Below are 26,994 nucleotides of genomic sequence, written 5' to 3' on the forward strand. Positions count from 1 at the left end.
CAATGCTTGAAATTGCCAAAAAAACTGAAGATTTCATACACAGGTGTACACTACAGTCTTCAAAGACAAAGGACAACTGGCTCTAACAAGGACAGAAAGAGATGTGGAAGGCCATATGTACAACTAAACAAGAGGATAAGTGCATCAGAATCTCTAGTTTGAGAAATAGACACCTCACATGTCCTCAGCTGACAGCTTCATTGAATTCTACCCACTCAACACCAGTTTCATGTACAACAGTAAAGAGAAGACTCAGGGGTGCAGGCCTTATGGGAAGAATTGCAAAGAAAAAGCCACTTTTGAAACAGAAAAACAAAAAGAAAAGGTTAGAGTGGGCAAAGAAACACAGACATTGGACAACAGATAATTGGAAAAGAGTGTTATGGATCTTAACCCCATTGAGCTTTTGTGGGATCATCTAGACTGTAAGGTGCTTGAGAAGTGCCCGACAAGACAGCCACATCTATGACAAGTGCTACAGGAAGTGTGGGGTGAAATGTCACCCGAGTATCTGGACAAAGACAGCTAGAATGCCAAGGATCTGCAAAGCTATCATTGCTGCACGTGGAGGATTTTTTGATGAGAACTCTTTGAAGTAGTTTAAGAAGTTATGAAATATATAATAGTAATTTATCACGTTATTAATGTCCTGACTATACATTGTGATCAGTTGAATGCCACTTTGGTGAATAAAAGTACCAATTTCTTTCCATAAGAGCAAAATCTGTACATTATTCCAAACTTTTGGCCGTGTGTGTGTGTGTGTATGTGTGTGTGTGTGTGTGTGTGTGTGTGTGTGTGTGTGTGTATATATATATATACACACACACACACACACACACACACACAGTATATGTTGTCATTGTGGCTAGCAAAAACAATGATTTGTTGAACTCACAACATTAGGAAAATATGGTTCATTGATTTATAATCAAAACATGACCAGTATTTAAAGGGAAGAGCTTGTGTTTTCCATAAGAAATGTATCATAAATAATTATGTTAGTTGATAATTAATTTTTCAGTCTTGGGAAATTCAGTTTTAAGCCATACCCCACTTTAAACCAAAATACAGAGAAGTGAAAGATTGGAGAGGCAATTTAGAGTGATTTTAATGACCAGGATCACCACACACACACAAAATCAATGTTGCTGATGAATTCTGAACATTCGGACATTGGTTCAGCGATCTCACACCGAAAACCGGACTTCACATTCCTCAATGCCGACCCGCTGTTTACAAACACGCCAGCGGAGCCCTTTGTCTGGGCAGCACGGCCGCGGAAACGCAGGAGGAAAAGGGGAAACAGAGCCGGCGTTCTCATCAGAGTAAGACGCCGTGCAAATCGACCCCCGCTACCCACTATTCTACTGGCAAATGTTCAGTCTCTGGATAACAAGCTTTGCGAGCTGAAAGCGCGGATCTCTTTCCAACGAGAGACGAGGGACTGCTGCATTATCTGCCTAACAGAAACTTGGATGTCTGCGGAGATTCCAGACTCAGCCATTGAACCCGCGGGGTTCTCCATGCACCGAGCGGACAGAGCGAAAGACCTCTCAGGTAAAACTAGAGGAGGTGGTGTTTGTTTTATGATCAACAAATCCTGGTGTGATCAGAGGAACGTACATTCCATCAAGTCTTTCTGTTCTCCTGATCTGGAATTTCTTATGCTTCTGTGTCGACCATTCTGGCTACCGAGGGAATTCACAGCGGTCATTATCACAGCTGTGTACATCCCGCCACAAGCCGACACAGACCGGGCACTCAAGGAACTGTCTGGGATTATAAGTAAGCAGGAAACCGCGCACCCTGAGGCCGCGTTCATTGTGACCGGGGACTTTAATAAAGCCAGTTTAAAATCAGTCGCACCAAAATATCACCAGCACATTAGATTCAACACACGAGGGGACCGGGTTTTGGATCATTGCTACTCTCCGTTCCGGGATGGCTACAAATCCCTCCCCCGCCCACCATTTGGCAAATCGGACCACTCTTCCATTCTGCTTCTGCCCGCTTACAGGCAGAAATTGAAACAGGAAGCACCCACCCTCAGAACGATCCAGTGCTGGTCGGACCAATCAGACTCTACGCTACAGGACTGTTTTGATCACATGGACTGGGAGATGTTCCGGTCCGCCTCTGATGACGACATCGAGCTTTACGCTGATAGCGTAATGTGTTTCATCAGAACGTGCGTAGAGGAAGTGATTCCGACCAGAACTGTGCGAATCTATCCGAATCAGAAGCCGTGGATCAATAGCGATGTTCGCGCGGCACTTAATGTGCGGACCTCTGCTTTTAATTCCGGGAACGCGGAGGAGCATAAACAAGCCAGTTATGCCCTCCGAAAAACTATCAAAACAGCAAAACGCCAGTACAGGAGCAAGATTGAAGGACAGTTTAACACCACCAACTCTAGAAGCATGTGGCAGGGAATTAACATCATCACGGACTTTAAAGGGAATAAAAACTCCGCCATTAACACCGCTGCCTCTCTACCGGATGAGCTAAATACTTTTTATGCTCGTTTCGAGGGAAATAACACCGCCCTCGCGGAGAGAGCTCTCGCAGCTGAAGCTACAGAGGTTAGTTCACTCTCCGTCTCTGTAGCGGATGTAACCCGATCCTTCCGACGGGTGAATATCCGTAAAGCTGTGGGTCCAGACGGCATTCCGGGCCGCGTCATCAGAGCGTGCGCGAACCAGCTGGCTGGTGTTTTTACGGACATTTTCAACCTTTCCCTCTCTTTGTCTGTGGTCCCCACATGCTTTAAAACATCCACCATTGTGCCTGTTCCAAAACAATCAAAAATAACTTGTTTAAATGACTGGCGTCCTGTTGCTCTGACCCCCATCATCAGCAAATGTTTTGAGAGACTAATCAGAGATTACATCTGCTCTGTCTTGCCACTCAATCTTGACCCGCTGCAGTTTGCTTACCGCAACAACCGCTCCACTGATGATGCCATTGCATCTACAATACACACTGCTCTCTCCCACCTGGAAAAAAGAACACTTATGTGAGAATGCTGTTTGTAGACTACAACTCAGCATTCAACACCATAGTGCCCTCCAAGCTAGATGAGAAACTCCGGGCTCTGGGCTTAAACAGCTCACTGTGCAGCTGGATCCTGGACTTCCTGTCAAGCAGACGCCAGGTGGTTAGAATAGGCAGCAACATCTCCTCATCACTGATCCTCAACACTGGAGCCCCACAGGGCTGTGTTCTCAGCCCACTACTCAGCCCACTACTGTATTCCTTGTACACACATGACTGTGTGGCAACACATAGCTCCAATGCCATCATTAGTTTGCTGATGACACGACGGTGGTAGGTCTGATCACTGACAATGATGAAACAGCCTACAGAGAGGAGGTGCACACTCTGACACACTGGTGTCAGGAGCACAACCTCTCCCTCAACGTCAGTAAGACAAAGGAGCTTGTGGTGGACTTCAGAAGAAAAGACAGAGAACACAGTCCCATCACCATCAATGGAGCACCAGTGGAGAGAGTCAGCAGCTTCAAGTTCCTGGGTGTCCACATCACTGAGGAACTCACATGGTCCGTCCACACTGAAGTCGTTGTGAAGAAGGCTCATCAGCGCCTCTTCTTCCTGAGACGGCTGAGGAAGTTTGGAATGAACCGCCACATCCTCACACGGTTCTACACCTGCACTGTAGAGAGCATCCTGACTGGCTGTATCTCCGCCTGGTACGGCAATAGCACCGCCCACAACCGCAAAGCACTGCAAAGGGTGGTGCGAACTGCCAAACACATCATCGGAGGAGAGCTTCCCTCCCTCCAGGAAATATATACAAGGCGGTGTGTGAAAAAAGCTTGGAGGATCATCAGAGACTCCAGCCACCCGAGCCATGGGCTGTTCTCACTGCTACCATCAGGTAGGCGGTATCGCAGCATCAGGACCTGCACCAGCCGACTCCATGATAGCTTCTTCCCCCAAGCAATCATACTTCTGAACTCTTGATCTCTCATGATCAATATACATCAGCACTGCACTTTATTACTCTTACTCTTATATCTCACACCGGACTGTCATAAATTATATTATTATTAAATTATGTCTCTCTTAACAACTGACTATCAACCGACAGCCTGAATGTCAATACAGTACAATACTGTACATTCTATATATATATATATATATATATATATATATATATATATATATATATATATATACTTTTTTTTTAAATATTTTAATTTTTAATTTTTATTGAATAATGTGTACCGATATAGTAAAAAAAAAAAACAAAAAACAAAAAACAAAAACAGCGTATTGTATACTGTACAGTGTATGTTATTATTTGTATATTGTTGAGTGTAATTATGTGTATAACAGATGTTTAAATTGTGTTGTGTTAATTTGATGTTATTGTAAATTGGTATATGTCTCATCACTGTCACGACTGCTATGTTGATCGGAACTGCACCCAAGAATTTCACACACCATTGCACTTGTGTATATGGCTGTGTGACAATAAAGTGATTTGATTTGATTTGATCTGAACATCTCAGCATAATCAAAGACATGTCACTCAGGGACAGAAACAAGCACCCTTCAGGAATATCTGTGAGTATAAAAACAGATTCTTAAAAAATTATTTGTAGACTGTCAACCTGAACAATTAAATACATCAGTCATATTCAAAACACATAATATAGTTCATGTCAGATCCAAAAAATTATAACAGGTGAGGTTTAAACTTCCACAGTCAAATTTAAGGCATCAGTGATTCTTTCACATTGTCTGCTAAAATTGCTAAGCATTTCTCCAGCTTTTTAAACATGATTCTTGTCTGTTTTCTTTTTTTTTTTTTTTTTACTTTTAAAAATGTTTATTTGTTAAAAAGAATAAACATTGTCCCTCTGGCTCAGTTGCACCACACGTCAGCATCTACACAGTGCTAACACTGAGTTGCAGACAATCTTCTTTCCTAGTCTTTGAGCCTTTAGCTTGGCCCACCTTGCATTTGTGCAGTTCTTTGTTCACTTATGAAAGCAAAACTTATGGTTTTAGAAGTCTTTATCCCAACCAGACAATTTATCAGGTGGTTCCTCAAGCTCAGGAGGAAATATGTCAAAATGACTGTGATATAGAGGCCTTTTCAGCTGGAAAAATCAGAGTAAGTATAGAAGAGTGTGGAAGAACAGAAATGGTTTCGTTTCTCATATATTAAACAATGTGACACGTAAAAACAATGTTGTGAAAGGTTAGTTGTAGCTATGCTTCACCTGTCTCCTCAGCGGGGATGTCAGCTTCCTTTGTCTCAGTCCCTCCCAGTTGAAGCCTTGAGAGAAGACAATGAAACAAACCAAACCTCTCAGTTCTTCACCCTTATCCTTCAAAGACTGATGTACACGCTGCCTATAAGGAGATGTTTTTTTCTTTCATATATTAATTTTCTCACCCTGAAGTTCACTTATAATGGTAAACCATCAGGATATAGATTTTATAACCATTTTTTTTTTCCATGCTCCTTCTGATTCTGATTCTTACAATTAAACTGGCTGTTTTGTTCTGCTATACCTTTAAGAGTCCTATGAATACACCCTGACACACTTATTTGCAAGCTGTGGGTTTGTGATTGATTCTAATATAATTTTGAATTGCCCCATCATTCCATAATAGCCTTTTTGCAAAGCCAACATCACATTGTGACAGGTTCACAAAAGCTGTGCAGAAATGTAGGGGTTGGACTGAAATGATTAGGGACCTTGTTTAAAATTAAGGTAAGGAATCTTTTTTTTTTTTTTAAGTCGTTTGTAACACTAGGATTCTTTAGAGGGATATGCAGAGTGGCTGGTACTACACAGTACTGTGGAACTTAGTTTCAATAAATGTTCTTTTTGAATTAGGAAGTTTTTAATTCTTAAAGAAACTGTTTTGCTTTGTTTTCATAGTAAACCATAGAATTATCTGCACAGATCAAGGAAAGTTTGATTCGTCATGATGTGACCCCCTTTAAGGATCCCAGGAGAGTGACGTTGTTTGCACTACACAACTTATGCATGAATCCAGCCTTACCTTATTTATAGATGATTGGGTTTCAACAACAGTGGTTGAGTGGTTACATCCTGTGTCTTCACTGTGTATAATTCCATTAAATGTTGAAGATATAAGTCTTAGACCTCATCTGACCACACATTGTTACCTGAACATGCATATTCATGCCTGTATCAAGAGCATGCACCTTGATTTGCATAATGCTCTGAACATTATTTAGCGACATAATACAAATGTTGAGCTTTGTGTTAGTTACCTGAATCACTTACCATTGCCTGATAAGAATAATCAAGCTTGATGAGTATAAAAACAACAGCTTTACAGTAAAAATACAGAGCTGTGTGGTATGATGTATACACTGTGTAATGGTAGAAAAATGTCTACTGGTAGAGACTCTGCTATTCCGTTTATATGGCGGTAGACATAGTTGCATAGCTATCAATGGGAGGACTGCTTTACATTATGTGTACATGAGAGCGATGCAGAAACATGGAGATATGCAAAAATATAGAGTTTCAAACAAGTCAAAATAAGAATTAAATTATTATTACAGTAAGATGTGTGGAGTTTAGTTGTTTATTTGCCCAGTAATGTCACAATATGCTGCATTAATACAGAATTCTATCAGTGTGAGCTATTTGTTTTATAATGTTAGTTTTACAGTCTTTTTGTTTTCAGTCCTTCTGTCCTATAATGTTAGACTGAATGTTATGAGTAATCATCTTTCGGTTTGCATCCATCAAGTTCCAAATAAAAAGAGCAAAATAATCAAAGAGATCAAAATGAGGCCATTTGCAAATTATTAAATTCACTGTATTATCAAAAATAGGCACTACCACATGGTTATTTAATATTAGGGGTGAAACGGTTCGAATTTATCACGGTTCGGTTTGTATCACGGTTTTAGGGTCATGGTTTCGTTAAGGTTTGGTATTTTCTTTGTTCAGAAAAAAATATTACTGCCAAATCCAAAGAATAATCTATTTGGTAAACACTTCAACAGGTTTGCCCTTAAATAACAACCATGGCTTTACAACAGTAACCATAGTTTAACCATGTTATTTGTAGTAAAATCATATCACAATATAAAGTTACTGTAAACATGGTTACTGTCATGGTTACAACATATAGTAAAATCATGGTTACTATACAGAAACTACATATTACTGTTATAAAGCCATGGTTAATTGTATCAAAACAATGATTTCTGCTCAGAAAACCATGGTGACAGCAGTCATGGTTACTACAATATTACTATAATAAAACCATGGTTAATTTTCATCAGGGTCCTTAACTAAAAAAAAAACCACAATTTTCTTTAATTACTAAATCAACATTTTAACTTAATACCTGCACTAATATGCTACATGCATCAACATAATGTACTTCAAATTAATCTCAACATATACTGTATTCAATATTCTGAAGCTGTACATCACTATAAAAGGAATACCCTTGCTATTAAAATGCATACGAGAAGGGATGTTGTGATAATGCTGCTCGAGTATTTTAATAATACAGTATGTGGAAATCCCACATGAACACCCCAAGCGATTTAGTTATTGTTTCATGTCTATTTGAATTAGCATGGAGTACCTGCTTAAAAATGGAAGGGAGTGTGTGCAGTTTTGGCTCACCTGCGGCTCTTTCCCTGGATGATGTCGGTGTAAAAGATTAATCATGCATCACTATAACGGCATCTTAATGCCATTAATAAAAGTGCATTACTGACGCTCGCGATAGATTACAGCCGTGCGAGGAAACAGGAAGAACTTGCGTGCGTGTTTTAAATAAACCCTCACGCTCATTATTGACATGTATTACCAGTGTACGGCACTCGTGTCGAGCGATACCTGCAAACAGTGCCTGTTTTGGTTGTAATTGACTGCAAAAAGGAAATGTTTCCAGAAAGGAGAAACGCAGAGGGCTTCTCTATCAGCGGCTTGTTTTCTCCTCTTGCCATTTTCAACTTTACACAATGCGTGCAAAACAGTGATGTCATCAAGTTGACCCACATGAAATGCAGGCAGAGCATATCCATCTACAGATCCATTCAGGTGCATGAGCGAAGGTTGTAACTGTGCCTGTCTGTTTGATGCTTTGTTTTCTTGACCAAATGTGTCATTAAACTTGAGGTGAACCAACCGCGGTGCCAATGCTTCCCGAACCGTGGGTGGCGAACCTTACGGTTCGTTTTATTACCGAGAACCGTTACACTCCTATTTAATATATAAACCATTTTATACTAATTGTTTCATGGAATTACTAGCAAAATCAACATTGTGAAATACTGGCTAGGAAATGCATTATTATTGGGATATAATATTACTCATACCGTAATATGTTGGTTATACTGCCCACCCCTGTATACAGCATGTAGCAAAATTATAGCATAAGTGTAATTGTGTTTAGCCTAAGTGTAATTGTGATTTATCCAGGGGGCATTATCAAAGCATATGCATTTCAGACTCTGTCATCGTGTTGACTGCTAAAGGATAGGCCCAGTGCTTCACCCTGCTGTCTACAGCTTCAACGCTCTGTGGAAGATGGCAACAGCTGTGCTGCTCATTTTGGGCACTAACTGCTTCTCCTGTGAATGTGCACTGAGGCTAATTTGGCAGGCTGGCTCAGCTACCCATTGTGCTGTGATATACAAAGGAGAAGACAGACAGACCTGCAGCAGAATAGACTCAACAAAAAACTACCTGTGATCAGACACATGGATCAGTGGTTCACTGTGCTCCCGGGTGGGTCTAATGTTCATTGATGCACATAAATGACACACATAAGAATATGAGAGCATGAGGACTGCATTGTACAGTGATATAAATAAAAAGAACATATGAATAAGATTTATGGGCAGAATTGTTGGCCTTTGCTAAGAAGACTGAGTTTTGAAACTTAACCCGTCTAAAAGTTGTGATGTCATTGGTGTAACATCTTCAAATAATAAAAGAATACTGAAGAATACCCCAGGCTGGAGGACAGTAGAGAGAGGTAAAAAGGATCCATAATTTAAGAAATAAGAAACACCCCAGGTGTTTTGACAAAAAAGACTTCCGCATAGGATCCACAAGTCCATCCTTGCTCAAGCCTCCTAGGTAAGCTCCCTCTGTCCTCTGTCCTTGACTCCTTGTGATGCATTTAGAGAATTGATACGTCCTTCATGATGGTGGACTTTGATCAGTTTCTGGATCAGGAAGGAGGAGAGAGGAAACGAGAGCATCAATTCAGACTATTTTGTAAAATATGTATTTTGGAGTGAACGCAATTACTTTCCATTTTCCCTGGGACCACAACCTGTGTTTCGGGGAAAGATGATCACATTTGAATTGATGCAAAACATCTGATGAGGTATTGCGCTTGTCAATAATTCAGCAGAATGAGGCCAATTTTAGGGTACATGAACATTCGGAAGCAGCATGTCGATTTCCTGTGTGATCATGTTTTTCAAAGAGCAGTATTCTACATTGTGGTCACATGACCTCATCACATGGCATGTGAGTGGCATCCATTTTGGAAACAAATATAGTTTATCTTTTTTTTTTTTTTTTAACAAAATTGTGTAAGAATGTCTTAACTTTCGTCAGTCTAATCTAACAATGAGACAAAATAGACAATCAGACCACTGCAGCTTAAATTACTCCTGTATCATTCATCACACTGGAAAGAAAAGATCAAGCGCATTGCATTGCACAGTATTCTGCATAGTGTACTCTGTTGTATAACTGCACATTTTGGCAAATTTAGATCATCCACATATTCCATGTATCTAGAAATGTTGCATATTGTGCATAGCATACAATATGTAATACATACTGCAGAAATAGTGTGAGTAGTATGTTAGTATGCTATTCCGAGCATAGCCAAGTTCAGCCATTTTTCTAAGCAGGTTTCCTGTATACTCCTACCGAATTTTATTTAACAGCTCCCACCTACTATTGTTCAATGCCACTGGTTGAGCCTGAAGTTTATAGTGGGAACGCTCATACAAACAGCAATGTTTCGAAAGCGCCACAATGTTTGCACATCAACACACAACCTCTCTCAACCTCTGAATGGCTTGCTTATAGTTGCCTCTGCACATCAAACTGGAGACTGTTCACCTTTAAACCAATGATTACCTTCCATCAGGAGTTCAAAGATGAGGATGCCCAAAGACCAGCAGTCAGCTCCAAAGTCCTTATTCATGATGACCTCAGGAGCTACATACTCAGGAGTGCCACAGAACGTACATGTCTTCTTACCTTGTCCAATCTTTTTGGCAAAGCCAAAATCTGTCTATGAAAGCATAGGAGTAGATATGGTGGAGTGTAAGACTTAGAAATATTCCAGACTCCATTTTACATCATAATTTTTCTTCCTAATAATCTCCTAAAAATTTCTGTTTATTTCTACGTCAAATTTCTGATTTTCAATGTGGTCTCAGACTTTTAGACTCTACTTTGTATATATACTGTAGTGGTATATGATCAATTACCATTTTAACGTAGCCTTCCCCATCCAGCAGAAGGTTCTCTGGCTTCAGGTCTCGATACACAATGCCTTTCCCATGCAGGTAATCAAAAGCTTCCAGCACACATCCAGAATAGAAGCGAGCAGTAGACTCATTAAGCAACTCCTAAATAATTCAAACATCATGACAAACTAATTTAAGAGACTTCTGTATTCTACATTTATGGATAGTTAAGAAGCAATGAATCATTCAACATTAACCTAATAATGTGCATGTGATCAAATTAAATCATGTTTATCAAAGAGAATGGGCTGTAATATGTTTAGCGCAGTGTCAAAACAACCTACACTTACATGTCCCTGAGAACACTCCACAACTCTCCTCCCAGGCAGACCTCCAGTAGCACGTAAACAGACTTATCATCCCGGAATGTATGGAACATCCTGCAACACAAGAGAGCTGCCTGTTGAACTTTTCATCTATTGCAATTGTTTGCATACTGTGAGAGAGTGTTCTTGTGTAGCTATTTCTCAGTGCTTGCTTTCATAGAGAACTAGAAATGCGTATAAAGCCGTTCTAGCCTTTAGTCCACAAATGCAAGCGATCCAATAAAACCAGCTAGAGTACACACTCACATACAGGAATATTAGAAGTGTATGAGATTCCCTGCGGAGAATCCTAGAACATGCAAACTGAAAGTCCATTTTTTTATACAGATTTAACACTTGATTTGCATTTCGATTCACAGGTGCATTATCCTTTATCAGCCAAATGTCTTTTGTCTCAATAGATATGAAAATTACTTCAACTTTTCTCATTGAAGATGATTACCTCATCTCATCTCATTGATCTTCATCATATATGGTGCTGTCACCTCCACCACATTTGTGACATGATGTCTAAATCATTAAAGGAATGGAGTAGCAAATATAGGATTACTGAGCTGTACATTACAACCACTGTGGCCTCCAGTCACTTTGAATAAATGTGTCCGCTAAATGACACATTTAAATTTCAATGTGAACATTTCAACAGTAAGATTAAATTCACATTTAATGTGTTAACTTAAGCACACTTAGACATAATGTATCACAGGAAACCACTCTCTACCGTATACTTAATGTCAGAGGAAAGACATGGATACTTTGAGTTTGAGCTTATAAAAAGCTTCAAAATGGAAACAAATAAGTTTTAACAGATCTGGCCTTGGGAGGACAAAACTTCACCACATTTAAATGTATAGTTAATACAATCAAAGTTATAGTGGAAAGAGGACAATTTTAGAGGAAAATGACAGTCAACTCAAGCTCTGCATTAAAAAAGGAAGACACCCAGAAACACAGTAAATTAATATTCATTACAGAAATATAACTGACAACTAATATTTTTTCATTTTCAATATTTTTATATTTATTTTTTTCCCCTGTTCATTTGCTCTTAAGCCATGAGTTCTAGAGTTCAAAACTTTGAACCTAAAAAACCTGCTCCGAGATTAATCACAACATCAAAGCAAAAAGTATCTGAACATCAGAAAAAATACAAATGTACAACAATGCATACTTGATGTCTTTTAGGGGGAAATGAACTACTCATCCCATGGAGTATTGCAAATGACATAATGGAAACAAATGCAAACTATTGACTATACATCCCTTGTTATAAGGATAAATTACCATATATTAAAAGTTTATTGCAAAATATTAAAACATATAAAGTGTAGCATCTGGACCAATCAGACAAACAATTATTCATTATTTAATGAATAATCCAACAGATGTCTCAAGACCGTAACAAGCAAAGGTCCAAGTAGGCCCAAGCAGACTCCGAGATGTCTGCTCTCCCACTAATCATTATCAGCTCTTACTTCCCCTTTGCTGACACTGGTCCAGCAACTAGTGGACCTCAGAGACATTGCAGGTGGGGGAAGGTAGCCACATGCAAAAGCAAAGGAATGTGGGGAAAGTTACTCACTCCATTCCCCCATAGGAAAGACACATAAAGCCCATAAAACAGACTTTTCTTCATTAATTTATAGACAAACTGTTCTATAAATGAACATGCATATCCTCAGGACATTGTGTGTATGATTATTAATGTCTTGTATAGTGTCTTTTGTACTGTATACCGTTTTGTGCATGCTTTATGACAGAGCCACTAGATAATGTAAAATTATTGGTATCATGCTTCCTATCAAATTAATCCTTGTGTGATGCCCTAAACATTGGAGTATAGCACCCCCTTATAGCATGCATTGTATGCTTGTTATATTAATCAGAGCATAAAGGGGCACAAACGGCTAGCTTACTCCAATCATGCAAATGAGTCAGCTTCCAAACAAAGGAACTTTTCCTGCTGGAAAATTGCACCTTTCTCATTGGTCAAGCCAAACTCGAGAGGAGTGACCTCCCTCAGGAGTTAAAGGGCACTGTTGGAGTGACCTCCCTCTCTTTCTTTCTCCCTGCTGCTCATGGTTGCTGTTCGTGTGGGACCGGAAACACCCGGTCCGACTGTGAGGTCGTGGGCTGGCAGGCCTTAAACGCATCAAATGTGTAACTTCTTTGACCATAACAGAGTCAAACTAACACCACAAGTTCATCATCATTTCTTCATTAAACGCGGAAGAAATTGATTGCAACTTCAACACCATTGACTCAAGGAACCATCAAGACTTTCTTCTGAGACTGCATCCGGGCAAGGCACAGCCAAGGCATTGCAAGTATCGTACAATTAACTAAACAGAGTTTAGTATAAGCTGTGAACCCATTTGTTAACAAAGGTGCTTTGAAGTAAGAAACTGATGGTTCTTTCAGATGGTTAAATGACTCTTGTCATAGCTTCTTTCCCCTGTTCTGTTCCGGTGGGGTCGAGAGAAGACCGCCGTCCACGGGGGCAGGAGGGAAGCGACTCCCCGACCGCCTGGAGTGGTAGGGCTGCTGCCAGGGGTGGAGGAGTGTCCCCACGGGACGCCGGGAACGCGGAGGGGCGTTCTGTCTGCTGGGGGTCGGAGGTCTGACTCCGGTCCGCCTGGGGAGGAGCGGCTGCAGTCCGCCTGAGTGGGTGGAGTAGTGATCGAGGACCACGCGACGGCGCATCAGAGAACCGGCTTGACAACTTAAATAATAATTTAATAAACAACCAAAACCACACAGTACAGCTGCCTGCAATTCTCTCTCTCATCTGAGTGCTGCGTGGCCCTCTTTATGCCGCTCTCCCCGTGCTCACTGAAATTAGAGACAGGTGTTAGACATAATTTGGCTCAGGTGTAAGCGCCCTTACCGCTTTCTCTCTCTCCGGAGAGATGCTTGACCATGCCCCCGCTGCCACAGTGTGATTTGTGTGTATGTGTTTGTTTAGATTAGTTATGTGTTTGTGATTTAATTAAATAAAGCTTTTGTGTACATTCTTGCGAGTTGATTCTGGTCTGCTTGTACGTTAACGTCAATTTAACGAGTTGATCACAGCTACATGCTAAGAAGGAGTTATTTTTCTGTGGCCATGAAAAATATACTTTCTGAGAGATTGATAGACGATCAATACTGAGTGTTGACTGGACGAACAGATTAGTTGATTGTAACATTAATTCAGCTACATCAAGTTAATTCTATTGACTGATCCATATATTTATAATTAATTATGAGTTATGGTTAATTATTCATATTCCCCTTTTAAAGATAATTTGACGGTGGTATATTTTGATAAATAATCTCATCCCTCTTTTTAAAAGATTTCGCTTCAAAGCTGTACCTAAATATGTGTAATATTATTTTCAATAAACCATGAGAATAATATTACTCCAATAAGAGAATTAATAATAATTCCCTTATTAAAGCTAATTCCTTACAATAGAAATTGTGTCTAGATTAATTCTAGAAATTAATCTAGTTATTTGTCATTTATCTCATTTATAATGGTTGTCGAAACGACTAATTCCATTACAAATTTCCTTACATAATAATGTAGAATAAGGACAGTTTAATTTAATTCCTAGCTCACACATACTGTTTCCCTACATATAACGGTGGAGGTACACGGGCACTTTAACCCATCCCGTGAACATTTATACTACCAGATTTGCTACAAAAGATATACAAGTTGTTTGAGAATGTTGGGAGACTGACTTGAATTGTGTCATTCACAATGGTTTATGGAACTGAGAGGTCACAGCTTAGCTATTTTTGTGAGTCTCTTTGCATGTAGAGTTGCCACGATGTACGTTGTTACCGGTTTTACTCGTACAAGGGACAACACCGGTGTAAAATTTATACCAGGTAAAAGGAGGAAACATTATGAATGGAAATTCCAATATCAATACAATAACCTAACGAATAGAATAGCCTTAAATAAAGAATAGTTGCCTAATGAAGAGTTTGCAACCCATGATAAATTAACCTAAATAACGCATTGAAAGCCAGATGTTCTTTACCAACGTATCAAATCACACAGGCAGCAATGTATGCACACTGACAGAAGACATTTAATTGCAGGTAGCGAATATAATGTGCATGATGGGTAACTGTAAAACATCTTGGATTCGGAATGACACAAGAAATGCTGTTAGATACACAGACACTCGCTTGAAGAAACACACTTTATTACATTTTTAAGAACAGATGACAGAAAAGCCATCCATGCGCTGTTTGTTCGGAGGCATGCAATCTCATGGAACACGCGTATGTAAAGGGTTTTCACTCTTTCTATGTTTCAGTCATCTGAATTTTTTTTGCAAGAATAGCATCGTCTATGAGAATGCTGCAAATGACCTCAGACCATCTCCGCTCAGGTGGTGCTCTGAGTTCAGTTTGCTTTATTTCCACAGAGCAGTTTGTTGTGAGCGCAACTCTGCAGGGTCACTTTATATATTTATATAGGCAAAATTTATATACAGCGGTTAAAGGCTCTGGGTTACTGACCTGAAGGTCAGGGGTTCAAGCCCCAACACTGCCAAGATGCCACTGTTAGGCCCTTGAGCAAGGCCCTTTCTGCTCCAGGGGCACCATATCATGGCTGACCCTGACCCCAGCTTAGCTGTGAAAACAAAGAAATTTCACTGTGTATATATGAAAATGTATAATGTGTGACAATAATAAAGGCTTTCTTCTTCTTCTATATAGCCTATCCATCTGTGATTAAATCATAAAATAATACAAAAACACATTCACTTCAAACCATGATTTATGTTTCAGTGATTATTATCATCATTATAATTATTATGTTTACATTTAGAATTGTTTTTAGATCTTAATTTGTATTAGTAATTTTCCGTCTGTTGTCATAGACGGATACTTGCATGATGGTAAATGGAAAGGTGGTTATAAATAACACATTTTAATTGCACTTCATTTTTTTTCAGTTTCATTTAAATTTTTAGTTAAAATAAATAAAAAATAAAGTTACAAGTTTGAAATCAAGCTGCCTTGTATTATTTTGTAGGCTATTGCTCAACGAAAATTACCCCATAGTACCATTTAGTATCCAACCAGCGGTAATACCAGTGTTAGTTGGTTTGAACGTGAACACCGCACGGTGTGAAAATTATGATATCGTGGCAAGTCTATTCACATGTCTCCAATATGTCAAATCCAAAATATGTATAACATAAGGGAGGAAATATATGTTTGTTTAAACTGACCTGACAATGAAGTTTGAATTGGTCTGTTGGAGGATGCCCTTTTCTGAATAGATGTGCTCTTGCTGCCTGGTGTCCACAATGTGTTGTTTCTTAATGCACTTTAAAGCAAATGCGGTATCTTCAGAATCCTTAAGCCTGACCTAAGACACAAAATGAATACATGCAATAAGCATATTAAAAACATACATAAGCAATCATTGCCATTGGAGATCTACAGTGCTGTGAAAAAGTATTTGCCCTCTTCCTGATTTCTTATGTTTTTGTGTATATATCCTACTAAATTGTTTCAAAAATTCAAATGAGATATAACATAAAACAAAGGCAACCTGAGTAAAAACAATATATATATATATATATATATATATATATATATATATTATGTGTCAATAGGAAATATAAATGTTAGACTCACAAACATTTCTTTTGCAAATAGAAAAGATTAGAATAGAAGAACAGGGCACTCTGCAAGAGATGTCATGGCCTCCACAGAGCCACCCACTGAATATCATGTCAGTCTGAGATTACATAAAGAGACAGAAGCAATTGAGAGAGCCTAAATAGATAGAAGAAATGTGGCGAATTCGCCAAGAAGCTTGGAAAATCCTATCTGCCAACAACTAAAAAAAACTGTGTCCAGGTGTACCTAGGAGAACTGGTGCTGTTTTGAACTAACATTCCACATCCCTTATGCATTCCTACAGCACAACTATACAGTAGCCCTCTCAGCAGACAATTAATGTTTTTCCTGGCCTATACTGCAGGAAGTCTACAGTTACAATGCAGTCATTATTTGGTTGTGTTAGCTATTGTTAAAACCCACATAAAAAGTGATGGTGTCCGCAAACCTTATGAGAGCCTTTTCCCCAAAGTAATCGCCCATTCCAAGAGTCTTAATTTCCTGTGGTTCACAAAAGCCTTCTGTAGTTTGTGTTACAATCACCTGTGAAAAGAACACAGACTGTACATTACACACCCCAAACTGAGGTCCTGTATTAAGTGCAAATACACACTAATAATTTTTGTTGTTGGGAAGGGACACTAAATGAACCCAAGCAAGAATGGTATTTAATTGTTTTCATTTAAATGCACCCATCTACAATGATGATGCATATAGCCTAATAAAAGACATTATTTGCCTAAATATATTTTAACAAAATTGTTATACAACAACTTCACTCACTAATTTTTTGTAACCTAATTGAATATTATTACAGAATTATTAATGTGGGACCCAGTCAAGTTTTTAATTGTACTATAATACAGAATACTTATTACTATTATTTATAGATTAGATTTTTTTATACAGTAGTAATACATTTTGTCAGGAGTGCTAGGAGAAAGGAGGAACCAAACGCAGGAATGAGTGAAAATAAATATATTTTATTAAAGAACAGAAATCAAACAAGCAAACAAAAAACTATCATGCGGGAGAGAAAACAAACTAAACAGAATAAAAATAACAACAGGGACTGACCGGGAACAGGAACAAGACTGGAACAGGAACAGATGAACTGACAAACAAAACCAAGAGACCTGAATGTACAGGGATGCCAGGGCCAAACCGGAGGGGAACCCGGAGACCAAGGCAAAATCCGAGCCGCTGAGTAGCTAGTGAAGTCAGTGGCGGCCATAGAGGACTGGACAGACTGGCCAGTAGTCGTTGGGGACAGGACTGGTTCAGACAGGCTGACGACTGCTGGGGACAGGACTGCGTCAGACTGAGTTAGGATCGCACAGGTCTGGTCAGACTGGGCAGGAACCACACAGGGCTGAACAGACTGGTCGGTAGTCGTTGGAGACAGGACTGGACCAGACAGGTCAACGACCACTGGGGACAGGACTGTGTGAGTGGCACCCACTGAACTGAACAGGACAGGATCGTCGACGGTCTCAGGGGACTGGACAGACTTGAAGACAACCACGGGGAACTGGACAGGCTCGTCAACAGCCTCAGGGGACTGGACAGACTTGAAGACAACCACAGGGAACTGGACAGGCTCGTCAACAGCCTCAGGGAACTGGATGGACTTGTCGATGACCACGAGAAACTGGACGGACTTGTCAATGGCCACAGGGAACAGGACAGGGTCGTCGATAACCTCAGGGGACTGGACAGACTCAATGACCCCAGAAAACTAGACAGGCTCGTCAACGGGCACAGGACAGGCTCGTCGATGGCCACAGGGAACAGGGCAGGCTCGTCGACAACCTCAGGGAACTGGACAGACTCGATGACCACAGGGAACTGGGCAGGCTCATCGATGGCCACAGGGAACAGCACAGACTCATCCACGGCCACAGGGAACAGGACAGGCTTGTGCACGGCCACAGGGAACAGTACAGGCTCATCCACGGCCACAGGGAACAGGACAGGCTCATCCACGGCAACAGGAAACTGAACAGACTCGATGACCTTGGGGAACTGGTCAGGCTCTGCGCCGACCACCATGGTCGGGAGCACTGGCAGCAACTGGGAAATGGCCTCCGTGATGGTGAGTGCTGGCAGCAACAGGGGAACAGCCTCCATGGCCGAGAACGCTGGCAGTGACTGGGGAACAGCCTCCGTGGCTGGGAACGCTGGCAGTGACTGGGGCTCGTGCGCCTTACTTGGCTTCCTTCTCCTCCTCCTCTGGACAGTCGGAAGCACTGCAGTGGGAATGGCTGCTGCCTCCTGGCGGTCATCAGCGGGAACGATTACCGCCCCCTGGCGGGCAGCCACGGAGCTCCGTCTCTTCCTCCTTCTCTTATGAGTGATGGGAAGAGGGGCTGCAGCATCCACCTTCAGTGAGGGGGCATCGCTGTCCTCGGGTTGGGATGAAGAAAGAGTGCCCTCTGAGACACAAGCTGAGATAAAATAATCCCACTTTAAAGCCAATTTATGGTCTCAGAAAGACTCCCCTCTTTAACCCCAACAGGAATACAAGATTTGATGGGCTCAACCAGGCCTGCCACAAAGAGATCAATGAGGCATTCCTGGTTGAAGCCCAAACCCGAGACCAACGCTAGAAATTCCAGTGAATACTCCCTCACCGACTGGTTCCCCTGATGGAGACTGAAGAGGGCTTTGGCAGCTCTTTGGCGAGAGTCAGAATAAAAAAAAAAAAAGAATTCCTGCTGGGTCCATATGTGGTCAAATCTTTCTGTTAGGAGTGCTAGCAGGAAGAAGGACCCAAACGCAGGAATGAGTGAAAATAAATATATTTGATTAAACAACAGAAAACAAACAGGCAAACACAAAACTCTCACAGGGGGCGAGAAAACAAACTAAACATAAACCAGAATAAAAATAATAACGAGGACCGACCGAGAACAGGAACAAGATTGGAACAAGAACAGACAAACTGACAAACAAAACTATTTAACAAACAAAAGAGGAAAAAGGGCACAATATATAAAGCAAGATACATGAGGGACAGGTACAGACAATCAACATGAAGGAGGAGGTGTGGCAAGAGGAAACATGCAGGCAGGGTAAGGAGAGCGCATGGCAGACAGAAAACACAACAGAGCCATGCACTCAAACACAAGACAGAAACAAACACATTTACAGACAACAGAAAGGAGGGGGTTGTCAGACCAAGGTCATGACATATTTGTCATATTTAATTAAGGAGCTTTTATTTTGGCAGAACACTGAAAGTGCACAGCAGTGTCAGTGTGTATTTGACAGTTTACAATGTTCCTCTTTACAAATCTGGAGAAACGCTTTCATCTCTACCATTTCTGTGATACTGTGTAGATCTGTGTAAAAATGTGTAGTGGTTACACATGTTTGTAACTGCACAAATGTGTGAACTGTATCACTAGACCTGTCATGATTATTTGATAACCGTCTTATCGCAGTTATTTGATCTAACCACGGTTAGATAACCGCAGTTAGATCAAATAACTGCGATCAGATGGCATTATTGGGCATTCTAATTTGAATCACATTTAAATGCCCAAATAAGGGGATTATTAAGCAAATATTAGTGTTGGGTTTGGGTCCACCTTAGTCAAGTCCGAGTCAAGTCTGAGTCTATAAACAATTGAGTCCGAATCGAGTCCGTGTCCAAAAGGGGCAGAGTCGGACTCAAGACCGAGTCCATAACAGGCCGAGTCCGAGTCAAGTCCGAGTCTGAATGAATCTGTACATGAATCTGAATTAAAATTGTAACCATAAACTCAACATCAATATTTTAAGCTTATTTTAACCTGCACAACTAAGAAAAACTATTTGTCAATATGAATGCAACAAAAACACTTTTCATTATTCACATTTTATGATTAGTATCCTGCTGAACAAACTTCAGATTGGTTTCAGAATGAAAGCATATGCTTTAGGTGTATGAAGACAAAACTGTCCTTCAACACACTTCTTATTGTATTCTGTTGACTTTTTCAATTATTTGTTGATTTTTCCCCTCCACTCAAACATAGACTAAAGAAAGTGAAAGCTGTGTCAGTCATTACAGTTATTATTATTTTGAATTAAAAAAAAAATTTCTACTTAATTTTCTATTTGTCCGAACTCGAGTACCCCAACTCTAGCGAATATACTGTATAAATGCCATGAGCTGCGCGTTTGTGTGTCATTCAGCTGAACTCTGAGTCCGAGCATCACTGAGCCGCACTGCGTAAGTCAACCAGCTCCTGTCCAGAAGAGCGTGTGAAGTGCTCTGATGCACGCTGTCAGCAGAGGTTCCTGCCAAACTCCAGCAAAAATATAAACAAACAAGTATAAACTTTGATAATGAACACAAAGCGCTCCAGTTTCACTTTACACGGTCGTGTAATGGCTCCTGGCTCATACACGCAGTGAAACAGAGGAGATGCACGCTGAAAACATCACGAGCCTTGCGCATATACAGAACAGTGCGCCACCCGTTCACTCTGAATCACACACAGACCATGTATTAATTTAATTAAATCACAGCCTTTTTAAGTTTAATGTTAACACAGGACCATATCAAGATTTTGAGGTTATTTTGATTATTTGTGCAGTCCTGAAGGACTGTTTAATGAGTCTAAGATGCACTCTTTAGGAAACGCAGTTGCCAAATAAAACGTGCATTAAAATTATCACGGTATTTACGATATCGCTTAAAGGTGCAGTATGTAAGATTAAGAAACCCCTGTTATTAATGACACCTGTGGCCGTTAAGTGAACTGCAGCCTGTTGCTAGTGATCGCGCACACACTCCATAGGGACGCGAGCATCAACCAAAACAGAGACTGAATGTGATTCACCGGCATCATGCTGACAGATTTGGTAGCATAATTAAAATTACACAGTTATGATTGTTTTACTACAAACTTTGAGACTGTATATTATATTTGACTCTCCAGTGCTGGAACAGGGCTAAAACAAAGTGTGGATATAGGTCTGACTATGCGAGACTGTAGTTTGAATTAATCACTTTTCTTTGCATGATACATAGGCTATCGTATAAATGCAGTCTATGTCAGCGTTAGCTAGCTAACCAGCTTTATCAATAGCTGTTAGCTAAATTTGGTGGATGATGACAGTAGCTGTTTATAAAATAGACTGTACATTATAAATATGTTGACACAATTCAGTATTGATGTGATTCCATCACAACTGTCATTTTGATATATCGATGCGCTATTGTTTTATAATAATAGAATGTATATATTTTCTGTATAACCAAGTTACGTTACACTAATGAATGGAGCTTTTTGCATTATGTTGAACATTGTCTAGCATTCATTTCATGTGTTATTGTAGTTTACCTTGCTGAATAATTACAGATTAACATTATGTCAGTTACTGTGAATCAGCATACCTGACTTTTCGTAAAAAGAGAAGATCGTTGAAATTATTTGAAAGTTACGAAGCAAGGTAGCTTGCAATTCATCAGCGTTAGCAGGCAAGATCAAGTTAGCTAAAATTACACAGATCAATCCTTATGGCACTATATTTCACATGCTTTGCAGTTATGTAAGCTTACCTGTCCAATAAGAAAAACACCAATTCAGGGTCGGTTTTGATCCCCAAAACCGAACAAAGGAATCAAATGTCCTGCCGATGTTCATGTTCATGTTCCCGCTTAGCCAGACGGGATTCAGTAAATGTTTTTTTTTGTTGTTGTGCCGGCCGTTTGCTGGATTCCATCTCTAAGATAACGTTACCTAGTGTTGCAGACTGTCTGTTGACACTGTTGAATAGCAGAAGAGAAGCACTGACGCAAGGCTCTCGGGAGCGTGCATAAACGTCACATCCTTTGGATTTTCCCGGCAAAAGCGACCCGCTCCCTTCGCATAAAAATCAGTCTACAGGCTTTATTAGGCAACCTAGGAAGTCTGGGAAGGGCTAATTTTTTAAGTTGCATTACAAGCCGTTCACACATTGGCAAAAAAAAAGGCGAATATTACATGAAAAATTTTACATATTGCACCTTTAATTTTGCATTGCCAGCAAAGTCATCTCGATTATATCATGAATATTTAATATATTGCCCAGCCCTAATTAAAAAATGTAAGAAAAAGCACTAAAAATTCTAATGCTCAATAAAGTATTTTGATTTACATAACCAGCAAATACAGCCTTGTTTTAGCACTATGATTTAGTGTTAGGTGAGTAGTCAGTCTTTCGCTGTTGTCCAGGATGGATCAGGACACGTTGGATTGTTACACTACAAATGCGATGTGTAGTGTCTGACAGCCACAAAATGTGGTTTGACTGATCGAATAACAAAACTCTTTAGACACTATTTATTCCACAATTCTTTAACACTGACCACTTTTGTTTGGATCACCCGAGTAAACTGAGCATAAAGCTGTGATCAGACTGTCAGTCCAAATTAGATTTTTTGTGTGTCCGATCGGAATCTGATCTTCATGATTGACTGTCCGCACTGTGTATTGCAACTGATGAGATCCGATTTGTGTGTCCTGTGGCTATCATCATTTCCTCACATATCTGCATTGGTTGCTATAGCAATGACATTGCATCACTACACAGAAAAAAAAAAAAAAACATGGATTGGAAGGGAATAGAGATTTGAGCTTATAACATGGCAATATATAGCTGTGGTGCTGGACTTCACCGACAGACAAGGAGTGACTGGTTATCACCTTTTTAAAATAATTTTTTTTTATTTTATTTTATCCCCTTCTCTCCCAATTTGGAATGCCCAATTCCCACTACTTAGTAGGTCTTCGTGGTGGTGCGGTTACTCACCTCAATCCGGGTGGCGGAGGACAAGTCTCAGTTGCCTCTGCTTCTGAGACAGTCAATCCGCGCATTTGACCACGTGGCTTGTTGTGCATGACACCACGGAGACTCACAGCACAGGAGGCTTTTCACTCTCTGCGATCCACGCACAATTTACCACATGCCCCATTGAGAGCGAGATCCCCTAATTGCGACCACAAAGAGGTTACCCAATGTGACTCTACCCTCTCTAGCAACCGGGCCATTTTGGTTGCTTAGGAGACCTGGCTGGAGTCACTCAGCATGCCCTGGATTCGAACTTGTGACTCCAGGGGTGGTAGTCAGCATCAGTACTCACTGAGCTACCCAGGCCCATGTTGGTTGTCACCTTTGATGAATGGTGTGGCTGTCGAACTTCAGAATGCGCACTGAGAGATTCCACTAACAATATTCTCATCTAGACCAACACCCCGCCAACACACAGCCTATTTCAGCCACCACTGCCAGCATGTTTCCTGCAACAATGCGTGATGTATAATGTGCCTTTATGTAGCATGAAAAAATTACATATGGCAAAAGCCACTTGAGATCTGATCAGAGTGGTCAGACTGAAACGGATTTCCAAAAATGTGATTTGAAAAGGATTTCAAACCATATAAAAATGAAGCTTGAAATGGATTTGTAAAAATTGTATTAAATATGATTTTTTGCAGTTTAGACTTGCTAAATATGATTGGATTCCAATCGGATACTTACAAAAATCGGATCTGGACTGACAGTCTGAATACAGCCGTAAGTGTATGCAGCCTGACCATTCAAATGAATGCCATGTGTTTTAAAAACAATACTGCATTACGGCATAACTACTGTTTACCATCCTATACTAAACTTAGGTACAAGGAACATAGGAGCAATAAAAACTCACTGGAAAAAATAATATTGGCTTAGTAATACTTACCTCTCCTTTAGCTAGGATAAAGAAAGTGTTTCATTTCTCCCCCTCACGAATAATGTACTCCCCTTTGTCAAAATAATCCTATAAAGACATTGAAACATGAATATAATCTGGTTATATCTCATTTCAGACAATAAAAAAAATGCATTACTGACAAATGACAGAACTATAAAAGCCACAATAAAAGGCTGAAAACTTACAACTTCAAGACAATCAACAATTTTGGCAAGTTTCTCCTCTGGCAGGTCTTTCAACAATGATACACTAAAGACAAATGTAACAATGTTGAATACCCAGAAAACAGCAGGTGTGACCACCTTTGCCTTTAAAACAGCCCCAATTCTCCAAGGTACACCTAGACACAGTTTTTCTTGGTTGTTGGCAGATAGGATGTTTCAAGCTTCTTGGAGAATTCACCACAGTTCTTCTATATATTTCAGCTGTCTAAATTGCTTCTGTCTCTTTATGTAATCTCAGACTGACTCAGTATTCAGTGGGGGACTCTGTGGGGACCATGCCATCTGTTGCAGGGCTCCCTGTTCTTCTATTCTAATCTTTTCTCTTTGCAAAAGTAGAGTATACATTTGGGAGTCTAAAATGTATATTTCCTATTGACACACTTACTTGTGGAGGAACATTGATTGGGTAATTACATCAGTCGGGCTTGGCTATGCTCTTCTGCGCGGATGAATCTGATGGTTTGAGGAGAATAGTGATGGGAAGGGATCATTTTACTGACTTGGATCTTTGAGTCTCGTTCAGCAAAATGAACGAATCTTTATTCAATTCATTTTGTTAATTTGAGCAGAATTAAATTAAAATGTTAAATTTTCAATAGCCAAATCCCCCCCAACATGTCTACTTATGCAAACTTTGATTATAGTCCCAATAAGGAAAAAATGATAATGCAGCCAAGGACAAATTATGAGAAACAGAAAGATTAGTTCAGCTCTGGAATCTTCTTGTCCGAGTCATTCGTTCTTTTGTCACATGACAGCCGTATACGCTATGCACACACACAGGAAACAGAAATGATTAGTTCACCTCCTGAGTCATGAAAGGTGAACAAATCATTTCTGTTTCCTGTACAGCACCTATGCGGTTTTCACATAACAAACGAACGGAGGTTGCGCAATGCGCATGCGTAGCCAACACAAAATGAACGAATCACTCTCTAGCAGAGGTGGGTAGTAATGCGCTACATTTACTCTGTTACATTTACTTGAGTAACTTTTTGGAAAAAAAATTACTTTTAGAGTAGGTTTAAAAATGGGTACTTTTACTCTCAACTTAAGGCAGCATGCTGAGGTAAGTTTTGGCTCTAATCCTAACGCAGGCTTTTCTGTGTGAATATGTTGGTAATTTTCAGGGTGATTCTGTAACTGGGCTCTTATGACATCAGTTTTTAAGTGTACATTTATAAATCAGTGCAGCAATATATCAGTGCGCTTTGTCCCACGTCCCACATATAATGAGCAATATTTATGAATTTACCCCGCGCCCTTGCGGGGGTACTGGAAACTATCACAGCTTCTTCAGGCTTATTAACTATAAATCCATGTAAACATCCAAGTTAAGTGTAAATGCCTTTTGCTCTGCTGTTTGCGTGATTGACAACTGGAGCGCGAACAGACAGCATTTCTGCGTGAACACAGCGAGGTGTGTGGGGCACGCGCGTGAGAGATGTGTGGGCACAAGTTGATCATATGGCAGAGAGAGTGGCTGTGTCCGCAATCGTTCACTCATTCACTATTTCCTATTTAGTGAATGGCAGTTAGTGCACTATATCTCAGCAGTGAGTGAACGAAATGAGTGAGTGAATTCGGATGCTGACGTATACACAAAGAGTCGGATCTCTGGGGCTGTCGCAGAAAAATCACATATGAACTTTTACAATGCTTGGGCCTTACTTGTTATTCATATTAAATAATATATTAATACAATAAATCTTCATTCTGTTTGTCATTTTTAATATATACTGTGTGTTAATATAAAGAGTAAACACATTTGATCAAATAAAGAGTACATTTTAAAATGTATCTGTATGTTTTGTCTCTCTGTGTGTTATATATGTTATTTTAATCAAGTAATGATTTGTCAAAAAGTAATTTAATACATTCAGCATGAAATAAAACATTGCAGGAGTGAAGGAAGCAGTAAACTCCCAGCTTGTATGTCTTACCCGTGGTGGATTGTGGGAAATTAACAGTCAACGAGTGTACATCAAACGTACACTCGGAATTAGAGTGCATTGTGTGTAATAATGAGTGAACAAAAGTAGGGAACGAGTGGCTCACTCAGAATTCAGACAATCCTACAAAATGGAGGACACCCGAAATAGTGCACTATATAGTGGATAGGGGGCGGTTTCAGACACAACGAGTGTTCCGTGACCGGGGTTGGTGCCCTACGCAGGCTGTGTACTCTGCATTTAGAGAGTGGTGGTACTGCTGTACAGAACTAAAGATCTAAATACTTACAACACTGAAAACTGTAACTACACTGAAATAAAAATCCGCTTTAAAAGCTATGAAAAAGCAAAAGAAGGCATTAATAAAGCATGATCTTGCTTTGGTTTATATTTCAGCATTATATATAATGTCCCTATGGGACATTTTCACGTTTTCATCGTAATAATTACTAGAAAAGACGTGGCTGTCTTGTCGGGCACTTCTCACGCACCTTACAGTCTAGCTGATCCCACAAAAGCTCAATGGGGTTAAAATCCATAACACTCTTTTCCAATTATCTGTTGTCCAATATCTGTGTTT

General features: G+C 40.1%; 1 pseudogene; it reads right to left on the reverse strand.

The window, feature by feature from the left end:
• Positions 1–5,036: 5,036 nt before the first annotated feature.
• On the reverse strand, positions 5,037–25,279 carry LOC127414317 (cGMP-dependent protein kinase 2-like; annotated as a pseudogene).
• Positions 25,280–26,994: the final 1,715 nt, after the last annotated feature.

The sequence above is a fragment of the Myxocyprinus asiaticus genome, chromosome 23 (assembly GCF_019703515.2).
Source record: "Myxocyprinus asiaticus isolate MX2 ecotype Aquarium Trade chromosome 23, UBuf_Myxa_2, whole genome shotgun sequence".
Classification (NCBI taxonomy): Eukaryota; Metazoa; Chordata; class Actinopteri; order Cypriniformes; family Catostomidae; genus Myxocyprinus; species Myxocyprinus asiaticus.